The following is a 6000-nucleotide window of genomic DNA, read 5'->3' as shown; positions in this document are numbered from 1 at the left end:
TTATATCATGGATCATGGTCATTTGGATCAAGTCAAAAATAATTGGAACATAAGAACATAAGTATATGTGAAGCAATATAGATACGGAAATGAGCAGCAGGGGGCGTGGCTAGTCTGGCAGATTTGTGACTATAGGAGTTTTAGGATTCTAGGTAAAGTGGGCATCTTCTTTGAGACACGCAAGTAGCAGACCATCCACAAGAAAAGTTACATAGTTACACAAGAAAAGTTAAAAGTTACATAAGAAAAGTTAAAAGTTACATATCAATTTCTCCCCATTTTGAGCTGGCGTGTAGTATTTTTAAGACTACTTTAATACACAAACTGACGCTGAGCCTAGTTATCTTATTACAAATCTACTTACTTTAACTATTAATAGGCTTAACTCATTGTAAACCAGCTATTTAATCTTGGCCTCCTAAAACATTCAAATCCTGTTTTTAAAACAAGCAAGTACAAGTGACCATCTTGTGAACACCTAATACACTTGGGAGGCTACTGGCAGTGTATTTTGGTACATTTTTGCAAATAAATATAATTGCTTTTTGAATCAAGGCTATTGCAGTGGTTGCCCTGAAGCTCATTGTTCACAATCTGGCACCTCACTTAAGAAAAAGTTGTAAACATAAATGAATAAGTGAGGGAGAATGATGCCAGAGTCACTCCAGGACTTTAATTTACATGAGTACCGGATTTTGTTTGTCTCCCTGCCTGTGATGGATGGTTCACAGGCCTCTGATGAAATGGAATGCATCAGTTAATTAGTTTGCCTTGGACAGTGCCATGGACTAGACTCAGCCACAGGTACATAATCCCATTGTTTACATAGAAAACGGCAAACACACTAGGGAGAGTCATAAAACACAATACTGTCACCACATGCGTGCATTTACAATAGATTACCTAATACGTTGAAAAGAAGAGAAAAGGTTTCAAAGGTATACTCATCTGAATGCTGTTTTTGAAATGGAGACGTTTCAACTGCCATCCGCAAATCATTTTTAATATTTCCTACCATTCCTGGGCGAATGAGGCATTACAGGACTCGTAATATATAGACATAGGCCTTACCGGCAGGAGAAACACCAGTCAGATCAATGATGTTTATCCGATCCAATCCACTTTATTTATATAGCACATTTTACAAACACACCGTTTTCAGAGTGACCACCATAGGGATAATTGAAAAAAGTAAAATGTGCAAAAAGAGAGTTGTCAGTTTACTAATTTAACAAAATGTGACCAATTTTATTGCCACTATAAATTAACAAAATCCACAAATCTATACAAATATACAACTTTGAATGTTGTGCTTGATCTCATTATTATATATCATATTATAGGCAAAATACTAAAGGTGAAACAATTAATCCAGTAGCATTTGAAAAGTTACAAGTACCATATAACGGCATATTAAACCCAATCAAACGGTCAAAGATACAAACAAAAATGAGAAAAGACAAATACATTATACCCTTGCCAGAAACCCATCTAAATGACCTAGAACAGTGGCTCTCAAACATTTCACACCAAGTACCACCAAAGAAAATACTTTGCCTTTAGAGTACCACCAAACCTAAACCGGGCTTAAAACAAGATCACCCAAGGTCTAAACTATGGATTTGCACTAGTTAAAGCGGCATTTCACACTAAGCTGTCCTGTCTAATAAAGCCAACGGGACAAAAAATTGCGAGTTCTAGGTGTTTAAAACCTGCTCTGCTACCGACCGCTCATTTGGCAATATAAAGCATATCCAATGAATATGCAAAGACAATGCGTGTGCATTCGCTTCCTTTCCGCTTTGAACCCATGCGCTTTTCATGTTAAATGTTTAACCACTCGACCACTGGGCAGCACCCAACCTTTTTTTTTTCTTTTTCACCTGATTTGAGCATAGGAGCGTATCCCAGTCAATTCACATCGAGAGCATGAGTTGTTGTATTTGTACATTTACCATCAGCACCACACATTTCTGGGGCAGCTATGGATCGTTTGAAGGATCCCTGGTTGGTCAATCCGAGCTTTCAAATTTACTTTTGAAAAACTCATTTTCCCCATAGAAAAACACAGAGCCAGTGCCAGCTTGTTTTAGGGTTTTGTTTCTTTTGTACTTGTGCATGTACTGTGCGCACATTTTCCCAAATACCTCGCACCCCCCCACTTTGAGAAGCTCTTGGGAATTATTAATGGGTGGTATTTAATGTTTACACAACTAAATGTTTACGCTCAATCAGGGAGCAATGTCACAATTTCCATATAGACCTGATTATAGACCTGATTGCACCACTCCCTAATCTATGGTGGCGAGTGGAACCTTCATATTCAGCCTAAATTATATGTATCAAACTCAAAAAGCACTGGAGTAACAATAAATAATAAATTCCACAAATTCTAAAAAAATATAAGGCTGATATCTGGAGGGAGATGAAACCCAGTGCTCACCATTTCTGTAATCCTCATACGATCTATACTAGACAAGACTACTTCTTTATTTTCAATAAAGATGGATAAAAAAAATCACTGATGGGCACAATAGGTCTAAATGGCCATGCCCCTATTTACATTATAGTAGGTTTGGAGGAAAAACAAAAAACACACACACTTCTCAACTCATCCTCTGAGATGCTGCAGTTTTGAGAGGTAAAATTATTGCGATCGCCTACGCCAAAAAGAAACAAAGGCAGAAAAAAACGTAATGATCTGCAGGACACACTAAAACTGTTAATGTATATGTTCGAAAACAGATCTGAAATGGCATATATTATTTTATTGGGGAGATGTTTTACAGTTCAGCAAAAAAGCATGTAAATTATGGTTGAAATACAGGGGGAAGTGTGTTGATGGAGCTAAATAAAGCGGGTTGCATGGCCAGTCATGGTCACCTCATCAACCACTCAGCAACTGACAAAAGGAAATTAAACAGAAAACATCCTTGATTTATATTTGCTCAGAGAAACCATTTTAAAAGGACAATATTAAAGATTTTCTGTCATCTATTCTAAAGGTACAAATAAAAGGTGAGGAAGAGTTTACCAGAGTTAAATGCTATGCCTGTGGGGTGGTGAAAGCTTGTAATCTGGACATTTATCATCCAAATACACTTTGTTCCTGCATGGCCTTAGATTAATGAATTGGCACAGTTAGGAGGATTTGCCTCTTAAGACTTGACCTTCAAATGTGTGCTTGCCAGTTTCAGCGGGCCCAGTAGTATAAAACAATATGTCGGCTATAAGAGAGCTTTGGATGTGCGCCAACTAAATGTCAAAACATGAGCAAGAAGGCTTGAATTGTGCTGGAAGTAATAGAAAATACACCGTGTATTACCATATTACCACAACTGAAATTGGGATGACATCATTCCATAATTTAAAAGAAAACTGCAATGCTTTTAGATCGAAATAATTTCACATAATAATTAGAATTGTGTGTATTTAATTCAACTGTTTTTGACTTTTTTCGGCTGGATTTGAGCGTTTTTCGTTGTGTTGTTGTGACGTGAGCTAGCTCCGAGCGTGCCCACCAGCCCCCCCCCGCGCCCTCCGGCCGCCGCTAAAGTACGGCGTGTCGTCGGTACACGTTGATATACACGTTTATATGAAAGAGGAACTTCACGAACGATCGGGACACGCACTGGAATCGCTTTAAATTAACTTGTTTTGACTTTATTCGGCTGGATTGAGTGTTTTCGTCGTGTCGTTGCGATGTGTCTTGGCTCTGAGTCCCCCGGCTCCGGCCCCGCCCCCCGCCCGGCGCCGTACCGCGTTTACACAAAGGAGGAACTCATGAAACTGCGGAGAACAGTCGTCTTACCCGGAGATCGTCACGTTATCCCGGCGGACATCCTAAGGAAAACGCAACGAAGCAGACGGGCTGGACGTAAACTCCGAGAGAAGAGAGGAGAAAACAGGAAGTCGGTTCCCGCCGTAGTCATGGGTAACGTGAGGTCCCTTCAAAATAAAATGACGGAAATAGCGAGCCTCATGCGGTCCCAGAGGATTTATAGGGACAGCAGCGTCTTGATTTTCACAGAGACCTGGTTAACAGCAGAAATGCCAGACTCTATTGTAGGTTTGGACAATTTTCATCTGCTGCGGGCGGACAGAACGAGAGAATCCGGGAAAAAAAGAGGAGGCGGTCTCGCGGTGTATGTGAACACGAGCTGGTCCAAACCCGAACACTGCACAGTGAAGGAGCAGCTATGTAGCAAGGATATTGAACTATTGGCTATTGGCATGAGGCCATATTATCTGCCCCGGGAGTTCTCACATGTGATTTTGATCGCAGTCTATGTGACCCCGTCTGCCATTGCTGAAAATGCTTGTGAAGCACTGCTCTCCTGCACTTGTAGGCTGCAAACACAGCATCCACAGGCTCTCTTCCTCATCTCTGGTGACTTTAACCACGCTTCTCCCTCTTCTGTCCTACCAACATACACCCAGTATGTTACCTGCCCCACCAGAGAGAATAGAACATTGGACTTGTTTTTTGCCAACACCAAGGAGGCTTATTCCTCTTCCCCCCTCCCTCCCCTGGGCAGCTCGGACCACAACCTTGTACATCTGAGGCCTGTGTATGAACCCATCGTGCGCAGGCAGCCTGTGGTGTCCCGTGAGGTGAGGATGTGGTCTACTGAGAGTGAGGAGGCTCTGAGGGACTGCTTCAGCACCACTGTCTGGACTGAGCTTTATGACCCACATGGGGAGGACATCAACACCATGACAGAGTGCATCACGGACTACATCAACTTCTGTTTTGAGAACATTGTTCCCTCCCGGACGGTGCGGTGTTTTCCAAACAACAAGCCATGGATTAACCGTGAACTGAAGGCTCTGCTGAAGGAGAAGAAGAGAGCCTTCAGGTCAGGGAACAAGGAGGAGCTGAGGACTGTGCAGAAGGAGCTGAGGAGGAAGATCAGGCAGGCTGAGGCCGGCTACAAGAGGAGGATGGAGGAGCAGCTGCAGCAAAAGAACATTCAGGGAGTGTGGAGGAGCCTGAAAACCATCTCGGGCTTCAAAATCCCCCCTGCCCAGACAGAGGGGGATCTACAGTGGGTAAATGATTTAAATGCTCACTTCTTGAGGTTTGATCGGTCACCCGCCCCTCCCCCTGCACAGCTGCATGCTCCCTCTTCCACAGCTGGACAATGCCCTGCATCTGTTCCTCTTCGCTTATCTGCCCCGGACCATCAGCTCCCCACTTCGCCTGGACTCACCCATCCCCCCAGCACACGGTCCCCCTGCCAACCACTGACTGTCACAGCAGCACAGGTGAGGAGTGAGCTGAAGAGGATTAAAGTGAGGAAGGCAGCAGGACCTGATGGCATCAGCCCCAGGCTCCTTAAGTCCTGCGCAGATGAACTGTGTGGAGTTATGGAGCATGTCTTCAACATGAGCCTGAAGCTGAGGGTGGTACCACAGGTCTGGAAGACCTCCTGTCTGGTACCTGTGCCTAAGACACCGCGCCCCAAAGACCTCAACAGCTTCAGGCCAGTGGCTCTCACGTCCCACCTGATGAAGACACTGGAGCGGCTGGTCCTGGACCACCTCCGCTCCACCGTGAGCTCAGCCATGGACCCGCTGCAGTTTGCATATCGGTCTGGCATCGGAGTGGAGGACGCCGTCATCTCCCTGCTGCACCGCTCTCTCTCTCACCTGGAAAAGCCTGGCAGCTCTGTGAGGATCCTGTTCTTCGATCTCTCCAGTGCCTTCAACACCATCCAGCCGCTGCTCCTGAGGGACAAGCTGGAGACGGCTGGTGTGGAGTATGACCTGGCAGAGTGGATCCTGGACTACCTCACAGACCGACCCCAGTTTGTGAGAGCCCGGAACTGTGTGTCTGACACTCGGACCTGCAGTGTGGGGGCGCCCCAGGGCACTGTCCTCGCGCCCTTTCTCTTCACCCTTTACACTGCAGACTTCAGACATGACACGGACAGCTGTGTCCTGCAGAAGTTCTCTGACGACTCTGCCATCATCGGACTCATCACGGACGACGATGAT

This window comes from Eucyclogobius newberryi, unplaced genomic scaffold (assembly GCF_026437365.1).
Source record: "Eucyclogobius newberryi isolate DKJ021-1_F unplaced genomic scaffold, fEucNew1.0.hap1 SCAF_7, whole genome shotgun sequence".
Lineage (NCBI taxonomy): Eukaryota > Metazoa > Chordata > Actinopteri > Gobiiformes > Gobiidae > Eucyclogobius > Eucyclogobius newberryi.
Note: the sequence above shows the minus strand (reverse complement) of the source record.